The following is a 12,197-nucleotide window of genomic DNA, read 5'->3' as shown; positions in this document are numbered from 1 at the left end:
CAGAATTGATCCATGCCTTTATTCACTCAAGCAAAGAACGTATGCTCATCGTTTTAATCGGGGTAAAGTTTGAAATGTATGTACTATAGTCAATAGCAAATGTGTGGAAAGTAAGCTAGAAATAATGGGGTTGATATTCATTCAATGTGGTCACTGCATTAAATTAAAGCACAGGCACTGGTATGCACTGGTATTTAACTTAATATATTTGTTCAGCACCCCTATCCCTATAAGTCAAGGCGCTGAATAAACATACTGAGCAGTGACCATGCTGGCAATATACATTTATATTTAGGACTGCTATTCAGCAGGCTTAGATTAAGTGAATAACTTATCCATTTACCCCCTAATTCTGTAATCTTGCACACGCAATTTTTTTGTTTAGCAGGCAAACGTGTGCACACAAGTTATAGACTAGTGTCAGTTACACAAGTAACTTAAATAGCCACTAATTGGCTATAATACCAATTGGAACCAGTTGGCACTTACACGAATAACTGCCCTTAGGCCTCGATGATCATTCCCCTGCGCCGTTCCGAAACAGTGCTGGAATAGCACAGGGAATTAACTCCCAAATGATCAGTGCTAATAACCTGCAAATTTAGGTGTGTTATTAGCGCTGATCATCAGGGGAAAGTGTGGGAGGATTGTGCCCCTGATTAGTTTGTTAACTAAGGGGTCCTTTTACTAAGCTGTGGCAAAAGGGGCCAGCGCATGTTTTTGACACGCGCCGAGTCCCCCTTTTACTGCAGTGGGTAAAAGGCTGGAGTTTCTTTTAAAACCCTTGCCGCGCAGCCATTTCAGGAGACAGCACGTACTGCCATCCATTGAAGTGGCAGTAAAGGGCTCCCACAGTAACCCGGTGGTACTGCGTGGCACTGCCCAATTACTGCAGTGATTTCTGCTAAGTTCACCTCTCATCTCTTTGCATACCTTCCATCTAGTGACATGGTGAATTGGAAGGGCAAGACTCTAGCGTATCCATTGTAGCCATCTGCCTGGCAGTCTCAGGGGCTATGGGCCATTTCATGGTGAGAGATGTGACTAGTGTTGCTCTCAGAGAGCAAAGCCTGCTCAGGGGAAGGTTTGCCTGAATTGTTTCCAGAACCAGAATGTTCTTTGTCTCCCAGGCTGAGAACATGTCCTGAAGAATTGGCAGTGGTGTTGGATCAGATTACCTCTTTGTTGCAGGCTGATGATATGTCTCCGTCAATGGGGGGGGGGGGGGGGGATGTGATTTTGCCACAAGATTTATTCTTGCAAGCTGCCACTGCTGTGAGCAGTGATAGAGTGGTGACTGTGAACATATGTTCTACTGATGGGCTGGAATAATGGCAGACGCGGCATTGAGTGAGGGTCTTACTACTACTACTACTACTACTACTTAGCATTTCTATAGCGCTGCTAGGGTTACGCAACGCTGTACAAGTTTAGACAAGAGGAAGGACAGTCCCTGCTCAAGAGAGCTTACAATCTAAAGGTAATAAGCTATGTAGTCAGTGTATGTATCTGGAATGGGGAAGGTGGTTAGGCGCCAAAAGCAAGAGAGAAGAGATGGGCCTTGAGTAAGGACTTGAAAATGGGCAGGGAGGGCGCACGGCGTATGGGCTCAGGAAGTCTGTTCCAGGCATAAGATGAGGCGAGGCAGAAGGGGCGGAGTCTGGAGTTAGCGGTGGTGGAGAAGGGTACAGATAGGAGTGATTTGTCCTGAGAGCAGAGGTTACGGGTGGGAACATACGGGGAGAGGAGAGGAGAGAGGTAATGGGGGGCTGCAGATTGAGTGCACTTGAAGGTCAATAGGAGAAGCTTGAATTGTATACAGTAGTGGATCGGGAGCCAGTGAAGCGACTTGAGGAAAGGGGTGATATGAGAGTATCGGTTCATGCGGTAGATAAGACGTGCGGCGGAGTTTTGGACAGATTGAAGGGGGGATAGGTGGCTAAGCGGGAGGCCAGCGAGGAGAAGGTTGCAATAGTCAAGACGAGAGGTAACGAGTGAGTGGACGAGAGTTCGGGTGGTCTGTTCAGAAAGGAATGGGCGAATTTTGCTAATATTATAGAGGAAGAAGCGACAGGTCTTAGCCGTCTGCTGGATATGGGCAGAGAAGGAGAGGGAGGAGTCGAAAATGACTCCGAGATTGCGGGCTGAAGAGACGGGGAGGATGAGGGCATTGTCAACAGAGACGGAGCGTGGGGGAAGAGGAGAAGAGGGTTTGGGTGGGAAGACAAGGAGCTCAGTCTTAGCCATGTTCAGTTTCAGATGCCGGTTGGACATCCAGGCAGCGATGTCGGAGAGGCAGGCCGAAACTTTGGCCTGGGTTTCGACTGTGATGTCGGGAGTGGAGAGGTAAAGCTGGAATCCATGTGATGAGATCAAGGAGCCCAGGGAAGAGGTGTATATCGAGAAAAGAAGCGGTCCAAGGACAGATCCTTGAGGGACCCCGACAGAGAGCGGGACGGGGGTGGAAGAAGAGCCATTAGAAAATACTCTGAAGGTGCGATGGGAAAGATACGAGGAGAACCAGGAAAGGACGGAGCCCTGGAATCCAAATGAGGACAGTGTGTCAAGAAGTAACTTATGATTGACGGTGTCAAAGGCGGCAGATAGGTCGAGGAGGATGAGTATGGAATAGTGACCTTTGGATTTGGCAAGGAACAGGTCATTGCAGACTTTAGAGAGTGCTGTTTCTGTTGAGTGTAGTGGGCGAAAGCCGGATTGAAGCGGGTCGAGGACGGCCTGAGAGGAGAAGAATTCAAGGCAGCGGCTGTGGACAGCACGTTCAAGTAATTTGGACAGAAAGGGTAGAAGAGAGATGGGGCGGTAGTTGGAGGGACAGGTGGGGTCAAGCGATGCTTTTTTGAGAAGTGGTGTGATTACAGCGTGCTTGAAGGTGTCAGGGAACGTAGCAGTGGAGAGAGAGAGGTTGAGGATGTGACAGATTGAGGGGTTAACTGTAGGAGAGATGTTGGTAAGCAGGTTGGTGGGAATGGGATCAGAGAAACAGGTGGTGCACTTAGAGGAAGAAAGAAGGCGAGCAGTTTCCTCTTCAGTGATCTGAGGGAAGGAGGAGAAGGAGGCCAGGTTAGGTTGGTTGAGGGAGTGGATTAAGAAGCCACAGGGAGAAGGCTTGGAAGTGAATTCAAGGTTTATCTTCTGTACTTTATCGCGGAAGTAGTCAGCTAGTGTTTGAGGAGAGAGTGAGGGGGGGGGGGGGGGGGGGGAGCGGAGGGTACTTTAAGTAGGGAGTTGAGGGTGGCGAAGAGGCGACGAGGGTTGGAGCCAAGAGAATTGGTTAATTGAGAATAATATTCCTGTTTGGCAAGGAATAGGGAGGACTGGAAGGAGGATAGCATGAATTTGTAATGGTGAAGTCTGACAGGGTGCGAGATTTTCTCCAGAGTCGTTCAGCAGATCGGGTGCAGGAGCGGAGGTAACGGATGCAAGGGGTTAACCAGGGCTGAGGATTAATGCGCTTAGTGGGGCGAGAGACAGATGGTGCTAGGGTATCCAGAGCAGTGGAGAGAATTTCATTGTAGGTAGAGACAGCCGTGTCGACAGATTCAGAAGACGAGATGGAAGGGAAGAGAGTGGAGATGTGAGAGGATAGGGTAGGGGGGTCGACAGCTTGGAGATTCCTGAAGGCAGTGGTTATAGTTGGGCGAGGTTGAGGGGGAGGGTGATGAAGTGTGAGGGTGATTAGGTGATGATCTGAGATAGGAAGGACTGAGGTGCAGAAATTGGAAGGTGAGCAGGAAGAGAAGAGAACGAGGTCGAGACAATGGCCATCACGGTGAGTAGGGGTGGTAGAGCATAGTTGGAGGTTAAAGGCGGATATCAGAGTAAGGAATTTAGAAGCGTAGGAGTTGGATGGGTTGTCAACGTGGATGTTAAAATCGCCAAGAATGAGGGATGGAGATGCGGGATCAAGAAAGACGGTGAGCCAAGCGTCGAAGTCAGTAAGGAATGAAGAGAGGGGCTTATTAGGGGGGCGGTAGATGACTGCAACTCTGAGTGGTAGAGGGTAGAATAGCCGGATGGAGTGAGCTTCAAAGGACGAGAAGCAGTGAGATTGCGGTAGGAGGAGGGGTTGGAAACTACAGGAGGGCGAGAGAAGTAACCCGACGCCTCCGCCACGGCCATCTGGGCGGGGAGTGTGGGAGAAGAGATAACCTCCATGACAAAGGGCCGCGACTGAGGCAGAGTCGTCAGGGGAGAGCCAGGTTTCGTTTAGGGCGAGCAGTTGGAGGGAACGAGAGATGAAGAGATCGTGGGTGAAGGGCAGTTTGTTGCAGATCGAGTGGGCATTCCACAAGGCGCATGAGAAGGGGAGGGAAGAGGGGGGGAGGGGAATAGAGACGAGGTTGGAGACGTCACGGAATCATTTGCATGGATAGGAGGACAGGTGAGGGGGGCCAGGATTAGGATTAATGTCTCCCGCGGAGAGCAGGAGAAGGAGTAAGAGAGTGTGGAGGAGGGTGGGGGAGGTCGGGCGACGAAGGCGACGAAGACGGGGTGCACTTAGGAGGAATGGTGAAGGGTTAATGGCAGGAAGGAGGTGTTGGAGATTAAGGGCTAGGAAGGAGGAGGGGGACAAGAGAGATGGAGAGGTGGTGAGGGATGGGGTGAATAGGGTATTGCCGTAGCAGGCAGGACGGGAGGGAACACAGGTGGGCAATGAGTTCCAGTGGTAGACAGGGGTAAGGGGAGGGGAAAAAGATTAGGAAGGGACAGGACAAGGAAGAGGATGTGGACAGGGGCCATAAGTAGTGATTGCGATGTGACAGGTGTAAGTGTAGTGACTGAGGTGAGAAGCAGGTAGATAGAGCGAAGAGCCGGAAGTTTGGAGTTGGAGGGATTGATGAACTGGAGATTGGTTAAGTCAGTGGCTGGCAGGTTAGCAGGCAGGCAAGTCAGGCAGTGGCTGCCAAGCTTGCAGGCAGGGTGGAGCAGATAAGTCAATGGCTGTCAAGTTGGCAGGTAAATAAATGGGTGATAAGCTAGCAGGCGGTTTGGGGCATGATGGAGCTGATGGACAGGAACGAGCAGGGAGATGCTGGAGAGGAGGTAAGTGTTGGGCTGACAAGTTGGCAGGCAGGCAGGTAAGTCAATGGCTGACAAGCTAGCAGGTAAGTCAATGGCTGATGAGTTAGCAAACTAGTAGGCAGGCAAGTAAGTCAATGGCTGACAGGCTAGCTGGAACAAACTGGTGCAGATGAACAGGAACGAGCAGGGAGAAGCTAGAGCAAGCAGGCTGGAGCAGATGGACTGAAACAAGCAGGGAGAAGCAGGTTCAGGCGGATTGGAAGCTTCCTAGAAGCCCAGGAGGCAGATGGGCCATCTTCTCTGAAGAATGGTGGTATGAGGAAAGTTCAGTGGTGATGCTTTTTTGCCATTGAACAAAACTAAAATTATGACTTTAGATTCCCTTTGCGACGCTATTTCTGGAGTGGTAGTGTATCCTCCCAGCTGAGTGGTTTGAAAACCCAGTTGTAATCGTTTACAGATAAACTGGCTAGCTTAGAAATGCTCAACAGCATAGGAAAAACCGTGTTAAGTCAGACCAAGGTCCATTGAGCACAGAATCCTATCTCTGACAATTGCCAGTCTGTGAGTCATAAGTATCTAATGAATAATAATACACTCTAGCTTAAATGTTAATGAAATTCCTCACACAGGCTCACACTCCCTGTCTCTAATTACTGTGGATCTGCCACCCAGAAAGCAGTTCTTCTACCCATGTATTGTATTTTCTAAGTAAAATTTCTTAAGGTGACTAGAATAGTGTACTAGCTATTGAATGCAAATATATCCAGATATAACAAAGAGAGGTCGACCCAAGCACTTAGCTCAATATTATTGCCAAAGTATCCATCGTCCAACGGCCCCTCTTGCTTTATAACTGCTTTCTGGGTGGCAGATCCACGGTAATTAGACACAGGGAGTGTGAGTCGTAAGTATCTGGCAGCAGGGCCGTGCCGATGCGGTAAGCGAGGTAAGCGCCGCAGGGGGGCGCCCACCTCTGGAGGGCGCCACCGCGGTGCTTACCCTCGCCCCGCGCCCCCGAGGACTTTAAATTACCTCGGTCGCAGCCGCTGCAGCAGCGTCGGTGAAAGCGCTGCCGACGTCTCCCTTCCCTTGCACTCATTGGTTCCCTCAGTGTCCCGCCTTCTTCTGACGTCAGAAGAAGGCGGACACTGAGGGAACCAAGAGCGCGGTGGGGGCGATGCGCCCCGGGTGTCAGCGGGTGGGGGGTGCGCCGCTCCCGCTGCTCCCACCCTACCTTCTTTTAAAAAAGAAATCAGTAAAGCGGCGTGGCAGGCAGCGCAGCTTCGCATCTGCCCTGCTTGTAAAACAAGTAGATCTCCTCGTCGGGCCTTCGCTCACTGGGTCCCGCCCTCGAGGAAATAGGAAGTTACCTCAGAGGAGGGCGGGACCCAGTGAGCGAAGGCCCGACGACGAGATCTACTTGTTTTACAAGCAGGGCAGACGCGAAGCTGCGCTGCCTGCCACGCCGCTTTACTGATTTCTTTATTAAAAGAAGGTAGGGTGGGAGCAGCGGGAGCGGAGCACCCCCCCCCCACCCGCTGTCATCTCGACGGAGCTGATAGTCGGGTCGGATCAGGGGTGCCCAGATGGCAGATGGGGAGGGGAGCCCAGATGACAGAAGGGAATGGGGTGGGGAGCCCAGATGGGAGAAGGGGATGGGGTGCCCAGATGGGAGAAGGGGATGGGGAGGGGAGCCCAGATGACAGAAGGGGATGGGATGGGGTGCCCAGATGGGGAGGGGAGCCCAGATGGCAGGAGGGGATGGGGAGGGGAGCCCAGATGACAGAAGGGGATGGGAGCCCAGATGACAGAAGGGGATGGGGAGGGGAGCCCAGATGACAGAAGGGGATGGGGTGGGGTGCCCAGATGGGAGAAGGGGATGGGAGCCCAGATGACAGAAGGGGATGGGGTGGCCAGATGGGAGAAGGGGTTGGGGTGCCCAGATGGGAGAAGGGGATGGGGTGCCCAGATGGGAGAAGGGGATGGGGTGGGGAGCCCAGATGGCAGAAGGGGATGGGGTGGCCAGATGGGAGAAGGGGATGGGGTGCCCAGATGGGAGAAGGGGATGGGGAGGGGAGCCCAGATGGGGTCTGGGGCTGAAAGGGGAGGCCCTAATGCAAGGCATGTGGATGAAGGGAGCTGGAGCTGGAACTGGGGTCTGAAAAGGAGGGTAGGTGGGATAAGGGGGCTAGTACTGGGACTGGGGGCTGAAAAGGGACAAGAGCTGAAACTGTGGGGACTGGGGGCTGAAAAGAAGACAGGGAGAAGTGGCTGGGGCTGAAGCTTGGGACTAGTGAGAGAAAAGGGCTGGGTTTGAAACTGGGGGCTGAAAAGGGGACAGGGAGAAGTGGCTGGGGCCGAAGCTCAAGACTGGTGGGAGAAAAGGGCTAGGGCTGAAACTGGGGACTGGTGGGATAGTGGAGCTGGAACTGGGGGCTGAAAAAAAGGGGCAGAGAGAGGGGACAGATCCTAGATGGAAGGGGGAGTGAGAGGGAGGGCAGACCTTAGATGGATGGGAGAGGGAGGGCAAATGGTGGATTGAGCGGACAGAGAGAAAGGGCAGACAGTGGATGGAAGCGATAGAAAGGGCAGACAGTGAATGGAAGGGGGAGAGAGAGGGCAGACAGGGGCAGATGGTGGATGGAAGGTGCTGAGATAGAGGGCAGATGTAGATGGAAGGGGCAGGGAGAGAGGGCAGACATTGGATGAAGGGGACAGCAGAGAGGTCAGACACTGGATGGCAGAGAGAGAACAAAGACAGATGCTGGATGGAAGGAAGGAAGACAGTGAAAAGAAGATGAAAGCAGAAACCAGAGACAACAAACTGTAAATAAAATATTTACTTTTATTTTTTTGCTTTAGGATATAGTAGTATTGTAGCTGTGTTAATAAATGTTTATAATAGGTAATCTTTTTATTGGACTAATTTTAATACATTTTGACTAACTTTCGGAGAACAAAACCCCCTTCCTCAGGTCAGGATAGGATACTGTAACAGCACTATACTGTATTGACCTGAGGAAGGATGTTTTGGCCTCTGAAAGCTAAATGTATTAGTCCAATAAAATGGTATTATTTTATTTTCTATATTTGTTTTATTTCTATTTGTTAATTTGTAACGTGGTGATTGGTTCTTGTTAGTTTTTTTCAAATTTACATCTGCAGTCTTTATATTTTGCACAGTACTAGGGGACATTTTCTGTTTCTGTGGTGTTGCATTGTATGCAGAGTCTGGCATCTTGGGGGTTCAGTTTAATTTTTGTCTAGCGTTTGGAATATGTCCACTTTGAGAATTTACATCTGCTATCTTATTTTGCAATGTATAGCAATTTGTTTCTAAGAATATTGCTGACAATTCCTTTCAGTGTGGCAAGTGGTGAGCGATCATTTTCACGGGGGGGGGGGGCCTGATCATTTTCACGGGGGGTAGGGGCGCCAACTGATAGTCTGCAGGGGGCGCCAGAGACCCTAGGCACGGCCCTGTCTGGCAGATCCCAAAGGGTAGATCTAGTTCCCATATCTCATTTCCAGTGATGAGCACTGATGTTCTCAGATCTATCTGATTAATAGTTTTATATGGATTTTTTAAATCTGAGAACTTGCCCAAATCTCTTTTGAATCCCGTTATCTTAATTGCCTTGATCACATCCTCTGATAACAGATTCCACAGATCAATTATACACTACATGAAAAAACGCATTTTATGGTTTATTTTCGTTCTGCCAGTTATTAGTTTCATGGCGTGTCCTCTTATTTTTTTGTCGCTTGAAAGGTTAAACAACTATTTCCTATATAACCATTCCACCCCACCCATGATTTTATAAACTTCTATCCTATCCCCTCTCATTCCTGTGTTTTCCAAGCTAAAAATCTGGAACCTGTTTAGCCCTTCCTCTTAAAGAAGGTATTCATCTCCTTTTAGTATTTTTTTTACCCTTCTCTGAACCTTTTTCTAGTTTTTCTGTATTATTTTTGAGGCAAATCGACCAGAACTGCATGCAGTACTCAATCTGGAGAAAATTATAGGCAACCAGACTGTAATTAGAAACTCACGTGGACTCTTTAGTAAACAACAATATGGCTTTATATGTCCCCTGTTTACAAAGCTGCATTTAGTGGCTGCTGGTTTCTAGTTTATTTATTATTTACTATCCTACCCTATGGAAAATCTTCTGGGCGGCTAACGATCTAAAATAAAAGAGAGAGGCAAGAAGCAAAGAACTCAAATTAAAACATTAGAAACTGAGACATGACTTGCAGGATAAAGGGCAGAACTACAATATTAGATAGGACAGAGGAGGGAAGGGAAAAAGATGAGGAAATATCACACGTGTATCTTCAAGATTCCCTGGGAAACCATCAGTATGTAGAGGATGTTAATTGTATGCATCAATAAAAAGATGAGATTTTAGTTCTGATTTGAATTTGTCAAGTGCTGTCTGTAGGCAAAGAGAGACTGGAAGATTATTCCAAAATTGGGGGCCTTGGCATTGCCATGCGGCTTTTAAACATAGTAAAAGAGAGGCTTGATAGGTGTCCCACTTTAAGATTCATGTGGAGGGGCGTAATCGAACAGGGTGCCCAAGTTGTCATGAAGGCGTCCTCGCAGGACGGCCCTGTAAAGGGGCGGGGCAACCCATATTATCGAAACAAGATGGGCGTCCATCTTTCATTTCGATAATATGGTCGGGGACGCCCAAATCATGAAATTTAGGTTGACCTTAGAGATGGTCATCCTTAGGCCGTTTTTGAGATGGTCGTCCCCGGTTTTCGGTGATAATGGAAACCGAGGACGCCCATCTCTACTTAGCACACAGGAATGACCCACGTAAAGATGCGCTAAGGTGACTTTTTACTGCAGTTTGGTAAAAAGGCTCCTTTGTTTTTCACCCAGAGAGAGATTGGGTACTTTGATTTGTTTTCAAACATTTGTGCTGTATTGTTTCTTTCTTGCAAAATTAGAGTGTATCCAGATGTGGCTAGGGTTACGACTTCAGGTGTTGCAACTGGGTGGGCTGTGTTGGTTGAATTTCCTATATAAATGTGCTATAAAATATAGATCTGTTAAATATGTTTACGAGCTGCCTCAGCTTGCTGCTCTTCTGAGCAACAATGAAGTCTTCCTCGCTCTCCTAGCTTTTAGATCAGTGATTCCCAATTTTTTCTATGGCGGAACCCCTGAAATATTTTTCATATACCAAGAAACCCCACTCCCTCCCCTCGACACAAGGAGCCCAAATCTCCTGGAACCACATGTAGCCCCCCCACCTCACCCCCAGGCCTACCATAGTGTTGGTGGTGTAGAGGTAGAGGAATAGCCTAGTGGTTAATGCAGTGGACTTTGATCCTGGGGAACTAGGCTCAATTCCCACTGCCAGTGGCATAGCCAGAAGTCAATTTTTGGGTGGGCCAACAGGTTGGCTGGGTGGGCACTAGACAGTGGTGTGCTGGTAAATGTTTAACAACAGGCTCTCTCCCCGGTCAACCTCTACGCCCCCCCTCCCCCGTCCACCTGTGCACCTCCCCTCAAAATTGCAGAGCTGGCTATAGCCGGGGAGAGAGCCTGGGGGGTGGGGGAGGCAATGCATTACTCTTTCCAGGAAAAAAAAACATTAAATGATCCCAGGTTCCAATCTAATTCATGTTTAATGTGGGATAAAATGCCATAAATAAGTAAATAAATATATATAAACTTTTAATGTTGAGCACCTGATTCTCAAAGTGGACATGTTCCAATCATTATAATGAAAATAAAAAGATTTTTTTCTACCTTTGCTGTCTGGTGACTTTGTTTTTCTGATCATACTGGCCCAGTATCTGATTCTGCTGCTATCTGTCCTCTTTACTCCGTTTCCAGGGCTTCCTTTCCATTTATTTCTTTACTTTCCGCCTTTCTTCTTCATTTCTTGCTCTGGGTCCTCCGCAGACTTGACTGTCCAGTGGATCCAGCTTCTGCCTATTTTCTTCATCCATGTGCAATTTTCTCCTCTCTTCCTTTTCCCTCATCTCATCTCCTTCCTCACTCTTCCCTCCCCTCCATCCATGTCCAGCATTTCTTCTCTCTCCCTTCCCTCTCCTCCATCCATATCCAGCAGCCTCCTCTCTCCTGCCCTTCCCTCCATCCATCCATGTCCAGCAACCCTCCTCTGCCCCCTGCCCTCCCCTCCATCCACCCATGTCCAGCAACCTTCCTCTCTCCTCTTCCCTCCCCTCCATCTACCCATGTCCAGCAACTCTCCTCTCCCCTCCATCCATCCATACCCAGCAATTCTCTTCTCTCCCCTGCCCCTATCCATCCATCCCCAGCAATTCTGTTCTTGCCCCTGTCCCCTCCATCCATCCATTCCCAGCAATTCTCCTCTCTCCCCTGCCCCCCACCTCCATCCATCCATCCATCCCCAGCAATTCTCCTCTCTCCCCTGCCCCCCACCTCCATCCATCCATCCATCATCCCCAGCAATTCTCCTCTCTCCCCTGACCCCCACCTCCATCCATCCATCCATCCATCCCAAGCAATTCTCCTCTCTCCCCTGCCCCCACCTCCATCCATCCATCCCCAGCAATTCTCCTCTCTCCCCTGCCCCCCACTTCCATCCATCATCCCCAGCAATTGTCCTCTCTCCCCTGACCCCCACCTCCATCCATCCATCCCCAGCAATTCTCCTCTATCCCCTGCCCCCCACCTCCATCCATCCATCCATCATTCCCAGCAATTCTCCTCTCTCCCCTGCCCCCCACTTCCATCCATCCATCCATCCTCAGCAATTCTCCTCTCTCCCCTGCCCCCCACCTCCATCCATCCATCCATCATCCCCAGCAATTCTCCTCTCTCCCCTGCCCCCCACCTCCATCCATCCATCCATCCCCAGCAATTCTCCTCTCTCCCCTGCCCCCCACCTCCATCCATCCATCCATCATTCCCAGCAATTCTCCTCTCTCCCCTGCCCCCCACCTCCATCCATCCATCCCCAGCAATTCTCTTCTCTCCCCTGCCCCCCACCTCCATCCATCCATCCATCATCCCCAGCAATTCTCCTCTCTCCCCTGACCCCCACCTCCATCCATCCATCCCCAGAAATTCTCCTCTCTCCCCTGCCCCCCACCTCCATCCATCCATCCATCATTCCCAGCAATTTTCCTCTCTCCCCTGA

The 12,197-nt window shown here is 49.9% G+C and overlaps 1 protein-coding gene across 1 annotated transcript in view; it reads left to right on the top strand.

The window, feature by feature from the left end:
• The window catches only part of LOC115463300 (fructose-1,6-bisphosphatase isozyme 2), a 92,207-nt gene that overhangs the window by 62,985 nt on the left and 17,025 nt on the right, over positions 1 to 12,197 (top strand). The gene's annotated exons all lie outside the window — the stretch shown is intronic.

The sequence above is a fragment of the Microcaecilia unicolor genome, chromosome 2, assembly GCF_901765095.1.
Source record: "Microcaecilia unicolor chromosome 2, aMicUni1.1, whole genome shotgun sequence".
Classification (NCBI taxonomy): domain Eukaryota; kingdom Metazoa; phylum Chordata; class Amphibia; order Gymnophiona; family Siphonopidae; genus Microcaecilia; species Microcaecilia unicolor.
Note: the sequence above shows the minus strand (reverse complement) of the source record. Positions and strands in the feature narration are given on the sequence as shown.